Genomic DNA, 26890 nt, shown 5'->3' with positions numbered 1-26890 from the left:
TGTCAAGGTGTTTGCAGTTTCAGTTAGCAATGTTATTTAGTTAATATTTCACAGTCATGATAAAGAAATTACTAGGCTAAGTATTTAGAGGATGAATTTAAAATAGCCAGGGTCATGTCATCAAATACTTATAGCATAATATCTGTGTTACATCATAAAGTAACCATATGTAAAATACTCTAAGAGCATTTTTAGAAGAGAGAAAACATTAAAATATTAAGGTAATTTTTTTTTCTTTCTCATTTAGATATTTGATGTTGGGCCCAAAACAAAACCAATCATTTTCCCTTTGTAGAACAGCTTCTTAGGTTTCTGGTGGAAATGTCAACAATGTTTGCCATTTATATTAATAAATAGGAAATTATGCTTTAATTATCTATTCTCTTCACTCTCCCATCAAATCCATCACCAATTTTTGTCTTATTTCTGTGTTATTTTGTTTTCAAATCTGTTTTTCTATTCCCATTGCTAGAATTCCCACCATATATGCCCTGAACTATTTTGATGAACTCCTGGGATTTATTCTTATAATCTCTTTGTATTTTGGCAGTATATCTTTTATACTAATTTCCTGATTAATCTTCCCAAGATCTGATCATAGCATTCTATTCTCAAAAGAAGAAAAACAAAAAAGAAGCAAACCAAAAACAGCATCTTCATTTCTTACCTAGTTAAATGCAAACTTTTCTTATCTTCAAATTTCAACCAACAAGTTCGCATTATCTCTTACTTCTTTCATACCCTATACTTGGAACAAACTACATGACTAACTTTCCCAGGGAAAACCACAGATATTTCATCTGAGTAATTGGAATTCTCATTGAATAGTAAGCTTCTTTAGGGTGGAGATTCAGCTTACTCATCTGGAACATTGTATAATGCATAACAGATTGTGAATTGAATAAAGTATTAAAATACCTAAAACGTGAGTTGCATAAGAGAGTTTTTCAATCGTAATGTTTCTTCCTTGAATAATTATTTACTAGGTAGAAAATAAACTCACAAAATGATCTCCTATGCTGCAATGTCATTTTCCTGAGTATGGAGTGGGTCTCATCAGACTAAAATAGGTGTCTACAGAACTACTTTCTTTTCTAGGGTCTCTAAGAGAGAATCCATTTCCTGCTCATTCAGGTTGTTGGCAGATTTTAATTCCTGTGTTTGTAGGACTGAGGTCTTCATCTTGCAGCTGTCAACTAAGGGCTGTTCCCGGCTTCTAGAGGCTGTTACATCCCTTAGATTGTGGTCCCTTTCCTCAGTCTTCAGATACAGCAATGGCAGGTCAAGTCTCTCTCATGCTTTGCTTCTCTTCTGCCTCTTTTTCTAACCATGAATCTTTAAGATATACCCCTCTGTCTTCTATTTTAAGGACCCTTGTGATTAGATTGGGCCCATTCAGATAATCCAAGACAATCTACACATCTCAACATCTATAACCTTAACTGCACTGACACAATCTTTTTGCCATGTAAGGTAACATATTCACAGGTTTTGGAGGTTAGGCCATGGGGTCTTTGGGGGCCATTATTCTGCCTATTGCAGTGATCAAAATAAAATATTTGGAGAATATCTTGGAGAGGAAAAAAATTCTAAATAGATGAGTTAGGGGAGATTGTTAATGAATTGGACCTTAAAGTATGGAACTTAATGTACATAAAGTCAGATAAATGCATGTAAGGCAATCAATATAGCTTAAAAAAAGATTCAATAAGGGGGAATTTGAAAGAGTGATTCAGAAATAGTAGTAGCCTGAAGATAAAGAGTCTGGAATTAGAGATAGAGTTGACCCTCATTGCTTATGGACGGATTCTGTATTTGAGTTTTTGCCTACTTACTGAATTATTTGTAACCCTTAATCCAATAGCTGCAATATTTTGGGGGGTCATTTGCAGATATGTGGAAAGCAGTGAACAATTTGAGTTGCTGGATGCTCATGTTCCCAGCTGAGGTTGAATGAGGCAGTGTTCTGTCTTCTTGTTTCAGCTCTCACACTGTAAATTTGCTAAATGGTATTCAGGAAAACAGTGTTGTGTAAAAGCAGATTTTCAATGTCGATGAGAATGACCTGTTTAATAAGGACATTAGTGAATGGACAGATATAACATAAATGGCCTTCAAAATCTCTTGCTTTAAAATCATTCAAAGACCATGCAATTAATTATTTCTAACAAATATGTATTAAACAAGGTATATTCAAACAGGAATGTGTATAAAACAAGGTTATGACAAAGATGTCACCAGAGGCTTGTAAGAATGAAATCCTGTATTTCCCCTAGGAGCAATGGTGCCTTATTCACTAATGCAGTGCTCAAGGAGACCATACAGAACATAATTACTGTGAATAAAGGTGAAAAAAAACCTGTAGAGAATGGACAACCACTCTGAAGGGTTATAAGATTATTCTGCTTGGATTGGGAAACTGTAAAATACTTTTAGAATTAATGTGATCAAATATAGATTTTAGAAAAATTATTGAGGGTTGTATGAAATTTGGATGCTCACAGGGTAAAAAAACTACATGTCTGAAAATTCCTAAGAAGCAATGTTAGTGGTCATGGCAAGAGGTTTTAAAGGTTTGAATCAGAGGGATAGGAATGAAAAATATTGAATTCATGTGAAGAATAGTAAATAGAATTAACGAAGTTAGTCTGTTTATTAGACATAATGGTGAAGGAGGCATAAATAGATGATGCTTATATTCCAGTTATGAAATTTTTCTGTCATTAACTGAAATAATGAACAATATAGTTTCTATTCTAGAATTATGGTCAAGGATAAAGCTAAAGAATTTCTTCATAAAAACCCAGTGGCCATAAATTTAGTAGAAGATTGCCCATTGTGACTCTCTTTACATATCTGATTATAAACAAAAGGTAGGTGGTTACACTTATGTGACCTAAAGACATCCTGGCTGTGTTCAAATTCTGTCCTTGGTACGTACTAGCTGTGGAGTAACTCAATATTCACCTCAGATGGGATAATCATAGACTTTTTTTTTGTGAGAAATAAATAAAGTAATTCATGAAAACACTTAAGTAGTGTCTGGCATTAGTAAGCACTAAATTAATGTTACTTTTCTAATATGAGTGGAATTTGTTTCCACTAATTACAGTAAGCTGTATTATACTTTGAACATAGAGCAACAAAGATCAACTTATTATGCTGATAAATGAAATTCACTCCTTTTTCTGAGTGATTTTTAAAAATTTCACATATTAGTCCCAGAAATCTGTTTAATTAATTACCCTCACATTTTGAGAGGCAAATATGACCCATAATACTAGAGACTGGTGGGAAAGAAGAAAGCATATTTTGTATCAACTTGTTCTTATTGTAATATGAGTCTTTAAAAAAATAGTATTTTCCTTAAGAAGTTTCTTTTTATCTTGTTGTACATTAAGCCATTTCTTATTAATTGCTTTATATAGGTATGCATTTAGACCTTACAGAGCACAGTATTGTGTTTTTTTTTCACTTTTTTTAAAATTCAGTACTTCCTTTCTGATATAGCTTGTATAAACTGCTTTACTAAATCAGCATGCAGATTTAGTCAAAGATGTTTAATTTTCCTAAATAATTTTTTTAAGTTCTCACTGCCTCATTAGCAGGATATTTGATTACTCCCCTCTGAGGTTATCCCCTCTCTTTCTAAATTACCCAGTAATATTGAAGTTTTCCATAGTCCAAAAAGCATCAATCTGACATCCATGCCTAAGTACAGTATAGCTGAGATCTGATTAGTTTACTGTGACTGTTTTATTTCTTTGGTCACATGTCATCCTTGTGGAAAACTTGCTAACACAGTATGAAAACCACATATGACCACTGCTATGATGATGCGCCCCTATGGCTCTTAATGAGAGGACCATTCCTTTTCTCTGTGCTAGAGAGTCCCATATTTATATTTTTAAGATTACAGTCCTCTCTGGTCAGATTATTTGATTATCATTTATGGTTGTCTCCCAGGCTGCACATAGGTTCAGGAACACAGGATTAGGGAACATCTAGAGTCCGATCCCTCATGGATTTAATCTCCCATCCTTCTTTAAGCCTGCCCAAGAATTGGGCAAATTTCCCTTAATAATATTCTCCTACAATAAGGCCACATTATACCATTTTCTCTGATTAGTGAGGTTATTTGTGACATCTCTACGTGGTTTACTTTAAGTGGATGCGAGGTGATTTATTTTATCTATCTCTGCAATGAGGTCTGAACCTTTATTGATTCCAAATAATTTTCAGATAACCTTCTTATTGCCTTTTGTGTGGTTATGAGTATCTGTGTGTGTATGATTGTGAATGTGTATGTGTATTCCAGCAAGTTACTTCACTACATGAAAAGGAAGATAACTTTAAAAAGTATGCTTAATATGCTTGTTGTTGTATGTGTGTGAATATAAACACAAATGATTTTTTAGACTTCAGAACATAGCTTACTCATTATGAATTTATACTTTTGGGTTTTAGTTTTAAAATTTAATTTTTTAAATCAATTAAAATTTATTTAAAAGATCAGTTTTTATTTGAAACCGATGACTGACCTTTAAAAATTACGAAATTTTTAAATTTTCCTTTCTTCCCTAGAGTTAAAATTTTTATTAATGCTTTAATAAAGAGACTTCCTATAAGCTTTATCTCTAGAATGAAGTTTGGGACACATGATATGTTAGCTGATCCCTATCAGTTGCTTCAAATTTGGGATAATAATGAAAAACTCTGTGTAATACATGTTCATCCTTGCTAAGAACTAATAGTTTTAGGGACCAAATGTAAATTATATGGAGAAATGTTGTAAAGGTCTGCTTGGGGATAGCTAGATTTGGGAAATTATTCACTCCCAGCAGGAAGAATTAGAACACACACAAGGTAAATATTGAAGTGGCATTTTAGATTGGGATCGAGTGAATATCAGACTGTAGCTATTCTATTCTAATCATATTTATAATCAAGCATAATATGCTAAAATAGCAGTGTGAGCTTCATGATGATAAGGAAGATGATTAGAGCCTTACAGGCAAGGCGAGATAATCAGGGAGTCCAACCAAGATGAGGCTGGGCAAAATGAGGACCAGATTCAGCATTAGGAACTGGGACTGGCAGGGAGGAAATGGAAAAGCACCCTTCAGAGGCCAGAGAGATTGTAATGAAAAAAGAAAAAGAAAAAAAATATATATATACACATATATATGTGTGCGTGTATATGTATGTGTATATATGTATATACACATATATATGTATATGTCTCCTCTTGTTTAAACCTTCCAAACGTTCTCCATTGCTTTTAATCAAATGCAAACTTCTTTAACTTGCTCAACATGCCACACTGTCCTACATCTCTGTCTTCTGTTACAGCAAACCCACATGCTTTTTATGTTTCATTTGTTCTTCACACTGAACTTGTTTCTATTTAAGTAATTTGCATTTTCTATTCTCTCTACATGGCCTATCAGCCTCAGAGATGCTCTCATTTGTTTTTAAAATGCTTTAAGGATGTATGAAGATAATACAGCCTGTGGTAAATAATAGAAATATGTGCAGTTACGCAGAGAAATAAATAACTAACAGACTTCATGAGACCCATATAGCAGACACAGGGGAAATTAGCGTGTTTGTCAATGATTTGTGAATAGAATATAGACAAAATATAATGGGAGGGGAATTTTTTTCTAGCAAGTAATACCTATTAAAATAATTCAGTTGAGTACCTTTTTTTTGTTTGTTTGTTTTGCATGGAAATATCATCTGCAGGACACAGGAAAAACCTCTATGCTTTATGGTTAATGAATATTTATCAACAGATATTTACAAGTAATTTTAAAGGATTTTTCCCATTATCTATTGAACTACTTACAAATTTGGTGTCTTGAAAACAACCATTTTATTTTAGCACAATTTGAGGGGAAGGATCAAGAATTACTGTAGGACTCAGATTGGAGATTTTTCTGTTGTCCATGGAGATTATTGAGGTTTCTTGGTATGTTTAGCTGGTGAATAGTTGGTCTAAAGAGTCCCAGATGGCTTCACTGATAAGTTTAGTTTCTTGGTAGCGACAATTGGAAAGTTTGGCCCAACCGGAGCTGACTACCAGAGTGCTTACATATGTTCTGTTTAGCACAGCAGCCTCAGCATAGTCAGATTTATTATAAGGCTGCTCAGAACTTCAAGTGACAAAAAGTGGAAATGGCCACTTTCTTAAGAACGAAGTTCCCACACTGAAAATAAACCACTTCTCACATCTTCTGTTGGATGATGCAGGAACAGCTTCTCCAGAGTCAAAACAAGAGAGACAAAGATATTAACTCTCTATGACAAGAGGGCCAATGTATTTGTGGCCTTATTTAATTTGCTTAAGAACATTAAATATTCCTATAGTATTAGCAAAACCATGCATGACATGAAGGTGGGTACAAATGGATTTGTAGATATATATATAGATATATATATATATATCTATATATATATGCAAAATGAAAATAATTTTAAAATTTCAATTTCTACATATAAAAATGTTTATAATTTATCTCTCCAATTCCATTCTTCTCTCTCCAAATGAATGTAGTATTTGTGTTTGTCATGATGACCTTTTTGTTTTAATTTTCATATGTATATAAATTAATAATATGATCTTGCAATATTTAAAATTTGATAATTATATTAATATGTATTTCCTAAAATCTGTTTGTTTAATATGTCAATGAAATTTTTGTATGTTGATTTATATGTAACCTTGGTTCATTCATTTTAAATGCTGTATAGTATCTTGTTATCTGAATACAACATCACTCTGTTGATGACCCTTTAAATCATTTTAATTTTTTACTACTATACATTGCTACTATGAATATCACTATGAAGTCTTTCCCCACCTCTCTACAAGAATTTTTCTATGTAATTTATCTAGAAGTGGAATTTATAGGTCATAGACTATAAGTAATTTCTGCTTTACTAGATAATGTCTCCATCATCTCCAAAGTGATTTTTACATTGCATATATAGTACTATCAGAGTATGAGGGTATGAGGGTATGAGGGTTGTAATTCTTTTCCTCAAAAACTTTAGGAATTGATCCAATTTAAGTTGTTGCCAATTGAATGGCTCTACAAGGTTATCTCATTGAGGTTTAATTTATATTTTTCTCACTAGTGGTGTGTGGCTATGTCATCATGACGTCTTCATTTGTATGTATATGTGTATGGACAAAAAATACTTAATGGCAATGAAGTCAAATTTACTAATCTTTTGTTATGACTTATGCTTTCTATGACTTAAATACATTTATATTCCAAATTCACTAAGGTATTATATGATATTCTCTACATGATTCTGAAGAAACTTTTTATTATTTATATACTTTGTTCCTTTATTTGTTATGTTGACTCTTATCTACATGAACTTGTTTTTCAAGTTACTTGTTTAGTAGCAATTCAGTTTTTTTTCTTGTATATAACCGGTTACTCTAGCATCATTTATTAAATACCAGCCTTATTTTCGATACCACCTCTCTCATTTATTGTTTCTAGTACACTGTTGAGTGAAGAAAGCAATAGGGAATATCCTTGTATATTTCTAATTTTAAAATAAATTAATCTAACATTTCGCTAATAAGTATGACATGTATAGATTTTTAGTAGATGTTCACTTTTTTATTTAAATAATTATTCCCAATTTTTAGTTTAGTAAAAACATTTTTTAAATCATAAATAGACATCGACTTTCAACAATTATTTTTAATATCATGAGCTGATTATGAGGTTATTTTCCAATAATCACTTAATATAATCAATTACATTGATTTTCTAAGGTTAAATATCTTTGAAATCCCAAGATAAAAACAACTTAGCTATAACAAATATTTTTAAATCAGTTATTTTCCCTAAAGGGAGTCAATTATACATACTCTTGTTCTCTATTTATTAATAACATCATATATAATCATAACAGATACTATGTATTTGTCTGTCTTCCTTATTATAACTTACCCCATAAATGATTGATTCTCAACACCAATTAAACATGTGAATCAGAGAGGGCTTTAAAAAATACCAGTGTCCCAGTGGTCTGCTGGGAAATATGTAAAAACTGGCTTATGAAAGAGGGAGAGAGGGAGCAGGGAATCCCTGATTTGTAGCATTTGTGGATTTCTGTGGTGTAGATACTTTCATCCTGGCCAATTTTAATCTACTAAAGGGACATTACTGAACAGAGAATAGAAAATAGATTTGCAGTAGCAAAACATTAAATAGAATTTTATGCAAATTCTTGGGCTCATCTCACACCTGATTTAGAAGTCCAGGGAGTACAGCCCAGCAATCTGTGTATCAACAAATCTTCTAGGTGATTCTGTTACACACTAAAGATTGAGAGTCATAGATCCTATGTAATATTCTGCATGTAGTAGAAGCCTAACATATATTCTTTGATTGAGAGTCATAGATCCTATGTAATATTCTGCATGTAGTAGAAGCCTAACATATGTTCTGTCTTTGTTTTTATACATTGCTTTCATTAATGATTATGTAACCTGTTTCATAGACATTATTTTCTCTACACTATCTGCCTTACTCTATCTGATCCTGTTATCCTGTTATTTAGATGATAACAACAGTGTGTGATTTAAAGAAAAATAAGGAAATTAAATTTGTGTGGTATGGAAAACGAGATTGAGGTTGTATGCTAGAGTATAAATTAATTGAAGGAGATAGAAAATTTGCACTACGTAATTCATATTGTACCTCTGGAAAATCTGCATTGTGTGGGGTTAAATATCCTGGCTAAAGGTAAATAGGCATTGCAGAACAAATTCTCCTCAACACTAAATCATATGAAAAACTGAGCTAAAAAGCAAAAGACAAAGACACAGACAATTGTGATTCTAGGTTTGAGGTAAACTGGGAAGGATTTTATTATTCTATCTGTTAAATCTCTTTTGTGATAATTTACTAGCATAAATAGTCATAATCAGGCATCGAGAGAAAGACAAAAACAAGTATACCCATTTCCACAGCTGCTGAGAAAGTAAATGTCATTTGATTAATGGTCTCTGTAAATTGATTGGTCAGTAAAATTATCATTATTGTGAGGGACACACTAACAGAGCAAAAGAGAAAGTTAAAGTGCCAATCTAATTAGATAGCTTTTCATGTTCTTTCTCACAATGAAGCTGTCTAATCTTTTGCTCCACTGGCCTCCTAAGTTTTATACTCAGATTTTTCCCTAAAATTCATCACCAGATTTATTTAACCTGAAACTTTCTACTTTCCTCATAGAAATTCATTTATATTCCTGTTTGTCTACTGAGTGTGGAATAGGCATATAATCTCCCCACAGCCAGTGTAGCTACATGATTCTAAGCTGCCTTTCCCCAAACCCCCACACAGACAAACATGCAACAGCTCCGCCACCACCACCACCATCAGTTCTGCTGTGGCCATTGTGCAGCATTAGAATGGTCTCTTCTTTCTCTCCTCAGGTTAACTTAGAGTTGAGTTTGGTGAGATTACCCTATTTTTATCCTGCCAACAGAGCTAATTGAAATTCAACCCTGGCTAGACATTAGAATCACCTTGTGAACTGGTTTCCAAAACCCAAACCAATGTCCGGGCCCCACATGAGTCAAACAAGTCATATGTGAAGGTGAGAACAAGACATCTGTCCTGATTAAATCCCTCCATGTGATGATTATGATTCGCCAGGCTGGCGAGCCACTGATTTTCCTCAGTTTCCAAGGCGTGACATCCCTGAGCATGAGAAGAGGTTCTGCTCAGCTGGACAGCGCAAGTTGGGCACCGGCATTGCCATAGCAAAAGCAAATCAAATCCTCCTGTTTGGGGAATGGCTCTTAAACATTTCTTTTTGTTGAGGTATTGCAATGCCAACTAAAACATTAATTTATAATGTGTGAATCCACATTATGAAACCAATTCACTGCATTATGTCCAATTCACTGAAAAGTTGGCTTAATCAGATGCTAGATTCCCAGGAAAATATGGACGTCAAATAAAAACACCCCGAGTAGTTTTCTGTCTTTGTTTTTATACATAATCTACTACTAATCCTGGTAACAAAACTGGCAAGGGAGGAGCGGGAACAAAGGATTCCATTCCCATTATTTGTTTTCCAATGGGTATTAGTCTCTTTGGAGCATCGTACAACATCTGAAAACTAATCTTGGTCTATAGAAAAGCCTAAAAATAGTTCATTTGCCCAAATCTCTAAAACGATTTAATGTTTACATAAAAAACTCTGCTCTACACATAAGACCAAGACACTTAAAATAGAGTGTCAAAATTGCAATAGACAAAGATGGATGCAATGCATTTATCCTTCACTTTTCTCAGACTTGGTCCTAGGACAATACACCTCAGGATGAGTTTCCTACTGAAGGATACATAGCAGTAACTCATATTGTGTGGTGGCACATTTAGGCTTTATTTCTCTGTCATGGTGTCCTTGTATTAATATAACAGTAATGGCATCTAACTCGTTGAAAGTGTTGAAAAGATTAAATGAAATGAAAACTACTCAATAAATGGTTATTATCAGTCAGAGAGAATGTGGTAATACAGAAATAGTATCAGGAATTAGAGTCATTTAAAAATGAATTAATGCAGAGTGACAGAAAGATAGTTTTCTCTGGTATCTTTGATAATCTGATTTGATCCAATCTCCTAAATCATCCCCCCTTGTACAAGAGCACCCCACTGTGCACACCACTGCAATAAAGTCAAAACACCAAGTGCCGCCTTTTTAGTACATGGTTAGTGAGGGCACATGTCAGGTGAATAGTCAAAGAGGTGATGAAATGTCTTTGGAAACCTCTTTGGAGACCTTCCCAAAATGATTCATCTGAAATGCAGAATCTATTATAATGTACTTGGAGAAAACCCTTTACTCCTCACAGTGTGTTTCATATTTGTAAATTAGTTAGCTGTTTAATTATTTGTATTCTTTAATCTCCCTTACTAGATTCTAAGCTGTCTGAAGACAGAGTTTTTATGTATTTTATTTGTTGCTCCATCTACTGTCCCTGGCACTTAGTAGGAACTTAATGAATGTGTTAAATTAATAAACATCTTAAAACTCTCACAACTCTTTTTTTTGTAGTGAGATTATCATAATAATACTGTTATTTAATTTTCTTTGTCTCCTTATAATGTTTGTCTCCTCTGAACCAAAAATGGCTAGGAAAGGGTTTGTGTGTGCATATGCGTGTGTGTGTGCGTGTGTGTGTGTGATGGGTTGTCATTTTTGTTTTACTTGCTATTTCAGAAGTCTGTACACATACTGGAGCTATAACTCTCCTAACTGCCTCTTCTAATGCCATCTATAAAAATTCTACCACAAAATGCTCTTATAAAAGTCTATGTTCCTTGAATGAATGTTTTATATGACTATAGGTAGGAAATATGATCTTCTGGGTTCATTGCGGTGTGTAAGGCTGTCTCCAAAGGATGTGAAGACCTTTACTGCATGGTTGTTTATTCTGTTCCATGGTAAAATTTCCTTTCATTTTTCCTTTATGTGCCAACTTCCTCCCTAGGTAGACATTAGAAGCTATTTGTTTCCTTACTTGGTGATTGTTTTGTTCTTTTTGTGTAGGTGATTGTTTGCCAAAAATAAATGTTTGGATCAAAACAACTTGGTGATTATATGTAGACAGGGTACTTTTTTCTTTTTTGTTCTGACCCGCTATCTCATATACATTTACTTATCCCTTATCACTTTTAGCTTATAAGTATTTTAACAAAAACTTAATTTCAGAGATTGTAGGAAGGCTTTATTTCTGCAGGAACACTAATTCTCTTGGCAAACCAAAATCTCTAGGATTAAAATACAATAAAGTAACTTTATTACGTTTTCTTAGTGCCAAGTTTTTGGCCACATGAATATGAGAAACAAAACATTTACTGAGGAAGATATTGTTTTGGCAGTCTTTTTAACCATGAATAATACACATAAAATTGTTATTTTAGTTAAACTGTAAAAGAATTGATTAATATTTACAAAATAGAATTAACAGATACCTGAAGAAGATATTTCTAAATTCTTTTTAACCACCATTCTCTTACAGGTTAGCCATATGATTTAATATAGTCTATCAGAATATATTGCCTCTACAAGGTGAATTCTAAAAGATGTTACTGTATGATTTTTTCAAACCTGAAATATTTGAAAGTAAAATATCTTTAATATTGAATGTACTAAAACAATATGTCTATTCCATTTGTCACAGGGTTTCATTATTGTAGTACATTTTCCCTCTCAGCATAAACAGTATCTGCTAAAAGTTTGTCCTCATAGAAGAATGGTACAAAAAAGTGTCTAGGGATTTGTCTAAGCAGGTGCCATTTTTTCATCCATTTCTAGAAAAAAAGTTGTGCAATCTGCTATATTCATATAATTTACACAACATTTAGAAGAAGAAATAGAATAAGTTGAATGCTGCCACTTGCCTCTTGGGAAATTAGGGCTTTGAACCTCTGGAATATTTTTTTGTATTATTTTTTAGTTATCTGTAAAAGGAATAAATTTCATGAGTTCCTTACCTTTCACACCATTTTTTAAAAAAATTTCAATTGCTATGAAATCTTTGATTGTGCATTTATGCCATTGTATTTCTGATAGGAAATATGGTTTCTTAAAAAACCAGGGACTAGGTCATCCAAGATAAAGGTAAATTCCATGATTAAAAGATTTTATTCTTGAAAAATGTCCTATGATATTCATGTATATTAGATGATACATAGGATGATTACTGTTTTAGAAGACTGTAAATTATGGAATCTAAGTTCCAAATTAATTTTCAGCTGTTCATATCTATTAAGCTCCTGTCAGAAGTAAGCAAATCTTTTCCCTGAGTTTAGGGATGGGGAGCTCTTCTGAAACTTAGCCTTTGTTGGGTGTCCAACCCTCACCCTGCTTGTTCCTAGAGAAAAGGAAAGTTGCTATTATAGCTGATCAGAGTAAAGTGTCCAAATTGGGTCACAAGTATTGACTTGCTTTTTAGTTATAGATATAATGCCATTTTCCTTTTGAAAATGCAATCTTGCATCCAAGCGAGGCCCTGAATTGTGTGTGTGTGTGTGTGTGTGTGTGTGTGTATGTATGGAGGAGGTTGTGGCATTGAGACAATTTTGGTCATCACATTTTCTTGTCTTCTGAGTACATCTATCAGAAGCAAGAAGGATCTTTAGAATTATTTTTTATAGTTTATGTAAAAGTTTATTGGACCAAAATATAGAAAGAGCGATACTATTACATATGATACAGTTGCAAGTATCTAAATGAAAAGTGTGGCTTTTATTCAGTTGTACAATTTGCTAGTGTAGCCCCTGGTTAGTGTGATGCATAATAAACAGGAGTGAGGGCCAGAGGAATCAGATAATCTAGAAGCAGGGTGATTTTTAGTCAGAATTGTTAACTTGAGTTTCCCCACGTGTTGCCAAATATGGAATATTTCAGCTCTGAGATGTTGACCGATAAAGCAAGAATATAACAACCGAAATGTGCTGCTCTGTCTACAAAAATACTCCATATCCAGTTTAATCAGGAGCTTCCTAGTCTTTTAACTTGGTCCTGAAGAAGGAATTAATGTCCTAGATATGTAAATCTTCAATTTACATTCCCTGAAGTTCAGAGGAGATAGAGTTAGGCCAGTTACTTTATCTCTGTTGACAGAGAGGCCCCTCTGCCCAGCATTTATTAAGAGAAAAATGCTCTTGTTCAGTTACTGATGACAAGCTGTCTTTGATTTAGTCCTGAACAGGACTAAATTCTACCATATTCATTTTGCTTAGTGGATGGCCTCATATCAGAATAAATATTATGACTATTTTCCAAGCATTCTCATGATGACAGCTCAAAAAATGTTTGTTCTACATGGCAGAGTGTGGAAAAGAGCCAGGGTGATTAGGTTAATCTATCTGTGGTTTATCATTTCCCACAATAGCACACATCCCACCCCCCTCTTCTCTAGATGGAGAACAATCACCCATTTTAATGCGATGGTCCCTGGCCTCCTGTAATGTGTCTAACGGTGACCCAGAGGTTCTGTGCTTTTAAATTGACCAGTGACTAGATATTGGAGTTTATGTTTTGAAAATGTGGGGTTGTCTAATCTCCCAGGAACCAGTGACCTCAGTCTTAAGAGATTATGTTCAACAGGAAACACCCTGCCTACTTTAGGAATAAATGCAATTTAAGAATAAAAATAGAGCTGAAAAAGCTGGTGGCATTTGGAAAAAAAAAAAAAAAGGAGAAGATTAGATTTAACTGGTGCACAAAGCTTCTCTGATACAAAATATTTGGTCACATGTTCTTAATTTGCTTGACATTTCCAGCACAGAGCAGATGCAGTAACAAAAAACAAAACAAAACAAAACTTCTTACTAAAGATGAGAAAGACATGGAGGTCTAGAGCTTCTGTTAGTTATGTACAGTTAAGTTCGTTTAGTATCTGATCCAGTGTCTGATGTAAGCCCACATTCTCTTCTTTAGCCTGGCTGAGTTTTTCTTCCAGGTCATGAATCGTCTTCCAGTTTTGAAATTGTTCTCTCTGCAGTTCAGCATGGATTGGAGCCTCTTTCAGTTTGTCAGATGGAAGTTTAATTTCTTCTTCATATTTATCCAACTTTCCAGAATACTTTTCAGAGGTAGCCTTCAGTGACTTTGGGTTGTAAGCGACATTCTTGAGTTCTTCCAGGTCACCACATTTTATTTCAGACAACTCTGCACACTTCTCTGCCCAATCCCACTCGCCCTCCAGGATGACCAGCTTAAGAGCTACCTCCTTATAGGTACTGTCAGCCTCCCCAGCAAAGTGCTTGCCCTCTTTGAACCTGGAGTGCCATCTTCTCATTTTTCATGGCCCGGTTTTCTGTCACATTCATTCCACTGTTGCTCTCTTTGGCAGCCTTTACTGCTTCCTCCTGCTTCTGTAGGGCTATCGCCAGTCATTCTCGAGCCCTCAATGAGTTGGATGCATCAGCTGAGAGCTGCCACTTCCTGTTTGGCTTTCTCGCACTGCTTGCGCTTGCTGTCCACCTCCTGCTGCAGACCCTGCGTGTGGTCCAGTGCCTGGATCTTGCATTTCACTGCCTCCAGGGAGTTGAGGTTGGCCTGGTGTGAAGGCACAGTTGGGGAGGGGGATGCACACAGTGGGCGCTGGGCTTGGCTAGGCTGGGCTCTGGTGAGAGCTGCCTTTAGGCTCTGGTTTTGAGGAAGGAAGTGAAATTTATTGGTTTTTAAGTAAAAAAATAAAAAATGAAAAGCATGTATCAACCGACCTTAAGCCAAGATTTTTATTGGGAGTCAATGAGAGGAACTTATTTCTTGGTTGCACATTGCATGTATGGATTTCTTGTGAGAGAGTGCCAAGGCAGGGTACAAATAATATGAGGGCTGCCCAGGAAATGATTCCATCTTAATATTATAAGAACCCTTGCTTTTACTTATACTCTGTATAGTTTGATGGTCTTGAGGAAAAGAGAAATGACTCAGACAATCTCTTCAAGGAGTTTCCTCAATGAGTTTAAAGCACTTCCTCCTTTTCTTTCTGTCTTTCTGTCTTTCTGTCTTTCTTTCTTTCTTTCTCTCTCTCTCTCTCTCCCTCCCTCCCTCCCTTCCTTCCTTCCTTCCTTCCTTCCTTCCTTCCTTCCTTCCTTCCTTCCTTCCTTCCTTCCTTCCTTCCTTCCTTCCTTCCTTCCTTCCTTCCTTCCTTCCTTCCTTCCTTCCTTCCTTCCTTCCTTCCTTCCTTCCTTCCTTCCTTCCTTCCTTCCTTCCTTCCTTCCTTCCTTCCTTCCTTCCTTCCTTCCTTCCTTCTTTCCTTCCTTCCTTCCCTCCTTCCCTACTTCCCTACTTCCCTCCTTCCCTCCTTCCCTCCTTCTTTTCCTTCTCTCTCTCTCTCCTTCCCTCCCTTTCTCCTTTCTTTCTTTGTTCTTTGTTTCTTTTTCTTTTTCTTTGTTTCTTTTTTCTTTGCTGAAGAGGAAGGGAAAGAATGATAAAAAAACATTAAAGACATACTTAGATCAGGATGTAGTATGTAATAGAGGAAAGTGGCAGAAGATTTGCAATGACTGCTTATATTAAAAAGAGATTCTTCCCATATTTTGTGGTGAGAACGGTACAAGGAAAGAGGTATTGAAAATGAAGTTTTGTTTTGTTTTGTTTTTCCTAGGCTTCTGGCCAGTCTGGGTGGTGGGGTACTATTTTACAGTGAAACAATGACATGAACAAAACCATGGTAGTAAGAAAGAGAAGAGGTTCAATTTATCAAGAAGAAGTCTTTCATGCATCGATAAGTCACATTATTAGCACAGATAATACTTTAAATGTCACATTTTTCCCATATAGAGGAAGCATCTTGGGATCAGATAAGAAAGTCAGATAGACACATGTTCCAGGCATTATTTTAAATTCTGGCTTTGAAATTTGGAACTGAGCAGGTTCCAAGCGTTTGAAGGTTTCTTATTTAGAGAACCATTTTTGAGCAATAACTTTTTCTGGCAAAAATTTTTAAGATTAAAGAAAAGATAACTAGAGACAAAGAAGTTTTTTTTCCCCCCCCTTTGTGTATATTGTATTACATTGGCTCAATAATAAGAGTCTGAAAAAGAGTAGTAGAATTAGGTAAATTAAGGAGCAAACAAAATTGAGAGGCACTATATAGATGCCCGGGAAATGATAGATGCAAAAATGACTTAACTTGTTAACTGATTGAAAATGGTGATTGTGATAATAGAGATGATGCATCAAAATAGACTGTAATATTTTCAGTGAGAGGACCAAGAGAATAGGGATGTATCCAATGGCAACATGAAAGACTGGAGGCCTCGCTGAAGATAATGCGTTCAGTTTTGGACAGACTGAATTTAAAGTGCTCACAGGTTCTAAAGATAGAGATGTCTATAAATATTGCTCTGGCATTCATTGGGTGGATTAGAGTTTATCATTTACACCTTCTATGTGCCTGCCCAACTCATTCCTTTTTCTTTAAGGAAAATTAATCACTCACAGCTTTTAGACATCCTGCTCCCTTTTAAGGCTGGCACTATGTAAAAAGCTGGTATTGTGACTTGCCTCCCAGCCACAGGTAAATAGACACTTGGCTCAGGTTGGGTCAAATCATAATCTTTCCCATATTTCCCAAGAATTTAGAATTGGGTTTCATTTATTAATGTCTAGTTTATTCCTTGAACTTGAGTTGGAGCAGCCATAAGTATACTGAGACAGAGAAATATGACCAACAAATATAAAATAAAATTAAACCATGAACAGAAAGATGAGAGATGAATAGACACATAGAATAAGGGGAAAAGAATATGAATAAACACATATATACAGGAAAATTCTCTATACTAAATCAAATTCAAGAGAGAAAAAATGAATATATACTGTGGGGATAATGGCATTTGTATAATTAGATGATAAAAATGATTGCTGCTCAATTATAGTAGATATGTTTTGGGGTGATGCCCTGTTTTATATTGATTTTGCCTTCTCAAAACTGCCACCAATATCAAGGTGGGGCCTCAGGAACTGGATTTTCACTATGTGATACTGACAGACTCAGTGTTAGACATTTAGACAACAGGAGTAAATCTCATTTTATCTGGAAGAAATTTAAAACTGTCTGAGTGACATTCAGAGGAGCAGTGATTGTGATCATGTTACTCTCCAGTGGAGGTTCCTTGAACCTGCCAGGGTCTCTAGTTCTAGCTTTGATCCTGCTCATTCTGATTTTTGGTTAGGACTTGGATCCTGTAATTTAATCCAGTTCTCCCTATGCTTATTTAAGCAAAAGTCATTTTGTTCTTGTTGTTATATATAACTAAAACAAGCTTGACTAATTCAGTATATGACAGTAGTAGAATGAGAGTTATAATGCAAATGGGCACTGGCTGATGGACAGGTGGCATCTAAGCACTTATGATGTTGCACAGCTATGCATAAACTGTTAAGGGTATTACAACAAGGTGATGTCATATGCAGCATGTTTAGCCCTTAACAGTTTTTGAGACCCTTTCCCATACATGAACTTTTTTGTCTTCATATTAACCACTTAAATATGTATCCTTATTTTTACTTAGATTTTACAGGTAACAAAGTAACAAATGTGAGGGTAAGAGAGATTACAGGACTTACTCAGTGACTAGTGAATGGCAATGGGCTTGGTCTCCAGATTTTCTGCTTTTAAATCTCATTTACTTTTCTCACTACATTATGTAACTATAGTTATCAATTCAAACAGTTAAGAAACATTACCTAGATTTTGATACTTAAATCAAATTAAAAACTAAATAAATAAAAATAAAGAATAAGTTTATCTTAATGAGCCTTTAATAAAGCAATAACAGTATCGAATCTATAAAGCTTTAGAATTTTGTGTTAGTGATATTGAACGTTTCTTTCTTGTTCTCACACTCTTTTCTCCAAGACCCTGCCTTTTTTATTACCCTGGAGTTTGCATCCCTGTGTCCCACATGAACTCAATCCTTTGGCCATAGTTTACAGGATCAGAGACTGGTATCTAACTGAAGCCAGACCTATCAGTTTCTCCCTACTGAGAATTGTGATTTTGAGCATTGATACTGAGTTCCAAGTTCTGGGCACAAAGCCCGTAAGGTCACATTGACTCAGGAACTGAGATGGCAATTTGTGGTGACCATTAAAGACAATGTGCAGATGATCCAAACTGCAGAGGACTCTAATCTGAAAAAGTAAAGAGGGTAAGCAGAGGAAAGCAGAAATGACAGACCATTCAACCTCAGAGAAAAAGGGGAAATTAAGAGAAAGTATATGCAGTGATTACTACTGTTTGTCTACTTTCTAAGATTATCATATTGCGTATTATATATTTTATATAATAAAAAATAATAATATTTGAAATGAAATCATAAAATAGTAATAAAATTAAAAAATATGTATATATTCATATAAACTTAGAAGGTATCTACATCTAGAAATGTTTAACACCAAAATAGAGATATGCTATTCTCAGTGTGGCAAAAAGGACATACTATCATCCAGTAAGAGTCACACGGAGAAGAGTTTTGAAGGGAGATATACAGGGTAATCGAGAGAAGGGTGGATAGAAAAGGTCCCCATCTTAGTCATACACATACACACATATTACTCTTTATCTCCTTCATGCCAAATTTGTAAATACCTGGATACCAGAATACTGGCAACTTAAGAAGAATAAATAACAAAATAGTATTTATAGTGTTATCTACTGACTCTGAGCACATCTGTTCTAAATCAGCCTCTCAAATGTACATTTCATTAAACTCATAGCCTTGCCAGCCTTTGTCATTTAGTCACTAACTTGCTGTCATTCTTTCACCTTCTTGACAGGATTCTGACAAGATCCAGAAGGTCAGTTAAGCTCTTTGCTGCTCTCTTCCATTAATAGTTTATTAACTAGGCAAGGCTAAATATATTCTTTTCAATTATATGTCTCTAGCCAAAACTAGCTGTGCAGAATGATACATTTCCTTCTAAATCCTTTTTGAACTATCAAGTATCTTCTCTCCCAGTCTCAAAAGAATATGCATGCTGATCTTTTGATTTCCTTTAAACATGGTTTTGGTTTTATTAAATACTCTAGACTGGATAAATTTTTTTTTCTGATAAAATCAACATTCTTCTAAGTGTTCTCTTTACTTTATTTGAACATGTTCTCTTTTTTATTTTTTCTTTCAGGGTTTTTTTTTTTTTTTCCTCTCAGAGCCTGATTTAGAATCTCTCTTTTATTGTTAATTATACTCAGTAGAAGTCACTAAAATATCTTTCTCAGTAAACTCCCAATTAACTGAACAACTTTAAAGGGAAACTCCTTCTGAAGCATAAACAGCATATTCATGCCTCGGTTTTCTTCTTTTTGTCTGTCATTCAGTATTTCTGTCACAGTGGAGCCAACACAATTTGTTTCCCTGCAGTCTAGTTCCAGGAGGATCCGCTCTTCTCATTGTCTTGGTTAGGAATCTTCCCTATTATACAAAGGAGGGCCACTTGCCATCAGCATATATTTTAGAAAAAGAGGTTTTTAAGATATGGGATTCATAGAACCTGGGGTACACAAAATAGTCTTTAAGCTATGAACCCTTTGATAATATATGCTAGAGGCAGGTTTATGTGTAAATTTATAGAAAGAGTTTCTATAGTTTTTTATTAAATTCTCAATGAATCTGTAGTCATACCAAAATTAAATACTTTAAGTGAAATAACTTATATGTGGGATATAAAACTGAAAGCAACAAATGAACAAGACAAACAAAAACTCATATAGATAACAGTTTAGTGGTTACTGGAGGGAAAGGCGGGTTGGGGGAGGTAGATAGGGGTAAATGGAGTCAAATATATGGTGATAAAAGGAGATTTGATGTTGGGTGGTGAACACACAATCTAATATACATATGATATATTATTGAATTGTACACTTGAAACCTATATGATTTTATTACCCATTGTCACCCCAATAAACTTAATTCAAAAAGGGAAAATTATAAGTAAACTCCAAAAAAAAAATTAAATACTTTAAAGGGATGCACAATCCTTCTATTTACCTATTTAATAGAAGGCATATGGTAACATGTAAGTACAAATTTTTCAGTAAAATAGTCAAATGAAATTCATAGCTAATTTAGATTTCTATATAGCATCACCATGCCTTCATTCCTTAGTTTAGTAGAAAACGGCTAACAACTTCCACCCTTTACTTGCCCTCCAGTGCATTGGTTGGGAGTTCATGCCAGTATGCACATAGCACATTCACAGGCACAGATGTGTTACATGAAAATTTAACCGGACATTACTGATAGCCTGCCACTTACAAGCATATGCTTTGTTGATGCTTCTACATCTATCATTTTGAATCTTAAAACACTCTGTGGTAAAAACATCTTATTCATGGTAATATTGACTTTTGTTTCTTATTTCTGATGTATACATTCTTTATTTGCAGATGTATTTTTTTTTCTTTCGAAAGATTTATTTTCCTCAACCAATCATACAACAAATAAGCAACATTTAGTAAACTTCTGTACTAGAGATATGAACAGATTTGGGCTAGAAAAAAATTAAAGAAATGCAAAAAAACTATAAAAAACAAAGTAATACAGAGCATTAAATTTTTGAACAAATTAAATTTGTCCAAATGAAGCTGCTGGAGAAACAGCTTCAGTTTATTTTGGGTAAGCCATGGATCTAAAAATATGGTCAATGGTATTCACATGAGAGCAAAATGTCCTGCCAGATTAGAAAATCAAACATTCTTTGCTTACTGAAAACAACTAATTGGTTACTAACTAAAATTGTTCCTAAATGTTCTATCTTTCTTAATTATCCACAAAAAAACCACCCAAAATCAAAACCATAATTTTTACTTTCTACTATTTTACATATTAAATTTCAGTGTAACTTAAATTTGGGGATCCAGTTGTGTCTTCTCTCTTAGCCTGATAAGTGAGGATCCAAAAAGAACATCAAGGAAAATTTACCTTCGCTTATATAGTCCAGTGGCTGGAAAGATCAATGGAGAATTATTCATTTCATAGGAGACTAAACACATTGAGAACAACACAAACAGGACCACAAAATAAGGTGTTAATAGCTAGAAAATATGAGGAACTCATACATCTTAACCCCCAAAGCAGAAACAGTATGATCGAAAACTGAGCAGAGGACCTGAATAGACATTTCTCCAGAGTGGACACACAGGTGGCCAACAGACATATGAAATGATGGTCAAGGTCACTAATCATCAGAGAAATGCAAATTAAAACCACAATGAGATATCACCTCACACCTGTCAAAATGTCTATTGTCAATAAATCAACAAACAAGTATTGACTAGGATGTGGAGAAAAGAGAACTCTCATGCACTATTGGTAAGATTGCAAATTGGTGCAGTGATTATGGAAAACAGTATGGAGATTCCTTCCTAGCCAAACCTATCTTGGTTGGGGATTCATTGCAACTCACTCCACATCCAATGTCCTAGCACCGGATCCTAGTACAAAGTCTTTATTATCTGTGCTGAAAATCCAGACTCAGACCTTCCTATCCTATGAGTGCTTGCTGTCTTACATCTTCTTGGTCTTGGAACCCGTAGTGAGAATACCCTATTTTATCATAAGCTGTTGTGTTACTCTATTCTGATTTCTCTGCTGCTACAGCCACTCTCTGGCTTTTGTGCTCTAGGTCTGCAAAAAGTTTTCTTTTTTTTAATGCTGATCTCTTTCCAACTCCAGGCTATCATTGGAGTTATTAGCTTCTGATATGGGCACTTTCTCTACTAATTAACTGATTAATGAGCACCATATGCTGGGAGGTGTGACAATGGGTACTAAGAATAAAATAATAGACATGACAGATATACTCCCTGGCCTCGTGAAGTTTTCAGTCTGGCAGAACTAATATTATTCTGAAGAGATCTTTATTTTAATCAGGAGATATCTTTGTTTATTTAGAACTGAATTGCATTCTTCTGCGAATCCATCAATTATTGGTCTTTTTCCTATGCAAAAAATTAAACACACGTTTTTTGGCGTGTTTTCTTTCACTTAAATAAATACTGTACATTCTTTGAATTCAAATACCTCCAATCTACTTAGATCACTGGTATTATATTACCATGGTAGAATTTAAAATGTGGAAACAGCAGTCTACCTTGTATGTTCATCCAGATTATGAATTGTGAATGACTCATCTATTCAGTTCTCATGCCACCATTCCCATATAGGTCTGCAGTGTGAGCATCCCTATGGGGGCAATCAGTTGTGAGATAATAAACTGGTTAACCAGTAATCACTATCCTTGATTGAGTATTTATTCTCTCTCCTACTTTCATTACCATTTACTAAAGACTGAAGATTTTACCTAATAAACATTACTTAATGAATAGATAAAAATGTATTACATGTCCTTCTAACCTTGTCCCCAAGTTCAGGCTTGGCTGGCAGCAACCAGTCTCTAATCTATATCTTTTGTCCCTCACACTCTATATCATTGTCCACATACTCACCACCCATAATTTATGTATGGTTTAAACCATTTTATTTCATATATAAATTTCTCCAGTTAGTTTTCTCAGTGCTTACAAGATTAATTCCAAGCTGCTTACCATAGCCTGTGTTCCTGCATTATGGTCATCACCTACGTCTGTTCTTCTGGTCAGTGCCCTCCAAATAAGGGCCCTCAGGAACATATCCATGGTCAAGCAAAGTTGGATTTATTAGTATTACAGCAAGGGAAACCGTACACTGTAGCTAACAACGGAACATCTAGTAAGAGGGTGTGAGAAGAGACTGGTTAAAGAATTTAAGTGAGTGTTAGGTAATTTGAGGGAGGGCTCGAGAAAGCAGGAGGTTTGCTCAGCTTTGGGTGCTGACAGAAAGTGGGCTAAATATAGAGTTGGGTATCTTCATGACTTTTTTAAATCTAGGAGTCTGAGGTAATGGACAAAGCCGAGACTGGTTAAGAAGAGGCAGTCATTCCTGTTGACTAGGAAAGGAGTATGTTTGGTCGTTTTTATGACATGCAGTGTTCTTTTTGTCTCTGCTCAGACATGATTTCGGAGTGATGGTGATTATTTCTCACTCCATCACGTCAGAGAGTCCCTTTCTGAGGTTGGTGTTTTGTGAATTATTCATGATTAAGTAGGGAACACCACATGTTGCCAGGGCAGTGTCCAGTTCTCACTGGAAGAGATGTTGCTTTCCTTTTTCACATCTCTCATCCTCTCTACTTCTCATGCTATGTAGCCTAAACTTCTTAAAATGTGCTACCATTCTCTACCGTTTCTTGCTTTTTTTAAAAAAATGTATATTGTCCTCTCCACTTGCAATCCTTACTCCACCTTGGCTTGGCTAAGATCTGCTAATTTTTTAAAAATATACTTTTATAGAGAACAGTTTTAGATTTACAAGAAAGTTGAAAATATAATTGAAAAGATAGGAAAAGAGTTTTCATATATCCTTTCTCCTAGTTTTTCTTATTAACATCCTGCATTAGTACGGTACAGTTGTTATAATTAATGGACTAATACTGATATTAAGTAAAGTCCATGATTTAGCACTGCTGATGTTGACTGGCTGAGGTAACGTTTGTCAGGTTTCTCCGCAGTAAGGTTACTCTTTCTTTCTCTTTCCATAATATACTCTTTGGAAGGAAGTCACTATGCACAGCTCACACTTAGCGAGTGGAGATTTATACTTCCTTTGTGGGGAGGATATTTATATACATTATCTGGAATTCTTAGGCAAGGGAGATTTATCTCTTTTAAAAATTTATTTATTTATTCATTCATTCATTCATTCATTCATTCTATCATTTATTTATGTCAGCCTGGACTCATGCATATTTACGTTGTACTTTGGATTATAATCCTATATTTTTAAATTTTATTAAAAAAATTTAAAAATTGTTGCCCAAATTGTTCCAGCTTTGGCCACGGAGAGCTCTTTCAATTGACCTCCTGTATCCCTTGACATATCCTCATCTTTTTATTTTTATTTTTTGTTTTATTTTATTTTTATATTTTTTATTGAGCACTTGCTTACTTTTTGGTTCTCTAAGATTCTACAAGCTCTTATATACTTCCTACATCAGGAAAATATATTTCTTAGAACCAACCATTAATCCTAGTATTGTGGTTCCTTTTTATTGGAGAAGAGTATTAGAAAATAAGATCTGAGCTCTGATTGCATTCATTCATACAGTGTATCAGGCCCTCTCAGCAGACACAGCAAGGATATATGCATACTAACTCATATATATATTCACACACATACATATATATATATATGTATATATATACATATATATATATATGTATGTGTGTGTATCCATGTATATATACACACACATATATATAGCTATTTCTATATGCAACCTTCTGTAACTATTTAAACTAAATGTGAGTTCATATTAACGTCTCTGACTCTAATCCATTATTACGTAGCTCATTCTCACCTTCTCCGTAGAGCACAGCACAACTTTCACGTGCTCTACAGCACTTTAGGACTATGCTAGGAGGCCAGTTTAAAGAAGGAAATCATCAACAGAAAGTACAACAATATCAATAATATAGTACTAACTAGACTGTAAAAAATACACTTGTTTTTAGTATGAGAGCTAGACCAAGAATGTAGGGTGTCTCCTTGTTTGACCTTAGCTGGAAATTTTTGTGTTTGGTGACTCAAATTTTTTCCAGCTTTATGTCTGTCCATGAATGATTGCAAAAGTGCCACGAATATTGATTTTTGGGTTACCAATTTAACGAGTTGGCTAATTCACAATTACAAAATCTGTGAGTAATGACAATTGTATTAAGTGTAGGAGACCCATATAATTTGACTATATGCTGTTAAACTTTATGTAAAATGCTTTTTATACATTTTTTAACAGCATATATGCTGTTAAACCTTATGTAAAATATTTTATATAAAATATTCAATAATAAGTGTATGTCTTACGAACGTGCAAAGAGGCTTCTTAAATATAAACTTTTCTGTCTGTTTAGAGAAGTGGTGGATACTCAAAATAACTTAAAAAGTTATCTATAGAGAATGTCAGTGAATGAATTACTAAATATTGTCAATCAGTCAATTGCAAGAGCCAAAGTAGAAGTTATGAAAAAATGTTAAAAAACATCATTAAGGAATATATCTATTTGGAGACAAGTATCTCATGGTGAAAAATCAACAATGTAAAATACGGCCAAACTGACTGCTAAATCATGTCTCATGGACTCTAGGTACTGTAAGAATTTAGAATAAGTGGGATCAGTGGAGCTAGAGAAATCAGAGAGGGTTTGGAGAGAATGACTTGAGCTGGATAGTAAAGGATAGAAGTATCTGAATGGATGGAGATTATGGAAAGAAAGGAAGGGCTTTCAAGGTCCAGGAATAATGGGAGAAATAAGTCAGAGGCTTGGAATTCGTGGAGATGTGAATGGATAGCGAACAGAATGAGATGAGAGAATTTGTTTGTGAGACCAAAATTAATATATGAGGAGGAGGGTGCAAACTCAGATTCTAGTGAACCTTAAAGTTGGGCAGAGGAATTTTAACTGCACTCAATAATAATAACAATAGCTAAAATCTACTGTGTGCTCTATGCTTGGAAAAAGCTAAAAACTTCACATGCATTGTCTCATTTTTTTTCTTCACAACAACCCTTTATGGATGAGTACTATTATTGTCCTTATTTTACAGATGATGAACTAAAGTTTGGTGAGGAACAAGAAGAAAAAGTTCCTAGAAAGGGGCAAGGCTGATATAAAAGGTAATTTTAATAGCTGAATCAATATCACAGAAAATAACATCACAGAGAATAAGTTGAACTTCTTTTAAGCCGACTAATGGAAGAATGGTTTGACCAGTGCAACACTTGGTCTACATCAGATTATTCCCATATATTTTGTTTGTTTTGGAGACACCACCATTTTTATTTTAGGTTGCGTATTCTAGATAAAAGACTAGGAAGAGGATGTAGGATATAGTAAAAGAATAAGTTGGAAAAAACAATGAGATATTAGCTAAGATGTTAGTGTAGATCTAGCAAGTACTAATAAAAATTATAAATATTCGTCATTATAGACTCCCCATGTTTAGGTAGAGATGAGGATAATGATTTTTTCTTTAAAAGTTGTTTATATAACAAAAATACAATTATCCAGGATATATAATTCTGGTGGGAAGCACTATGTTATTCCAATTTTGAGAACTCTGCTCACTGCTTCAAGAATTATATAATATTCAAGTCTGGCTAATGCCCAAGGGAAAGGCAAGAATTACTTGAGATGATTGGAGAAAACAGTATTAAAAGACTGGAAATAATTAGCTATAGACTAGGGACTGTATGTAACCGGCCTAATATATTATAGAAG

At 34.5% G+C, this 26890-nt stretch overlaps 1 pseudogene; it reads right to left on the bottom strand.

Annotated features, from left to right (window-relative positions):
• Positions 1-14428: 14428 nt before the first annotated feature.
• LOC102886979 overlaps positions 14429-26890 on the bottom strand; it is a 39666-nt pseudogene continuing 27204 nt past the window's right edge.

This window comes from Pteropus alecto, unplaced genomic scaffold (assembly GCF_000325575.1).
Source record: "Pteropus alecto unplaced genomic scaffold, ASM32557v1 scaffold81, whole genome shotgun sequence".
Lineage (NCBI taxonomy): Eukaryota > Metazoa > Chordata > Mammalia > Chiroptera > Pteropodidae > Pteropus > Pteropus alecto.
This window is presented reverse-complemented; position numbering and strand designations above follow the sequence as displayed.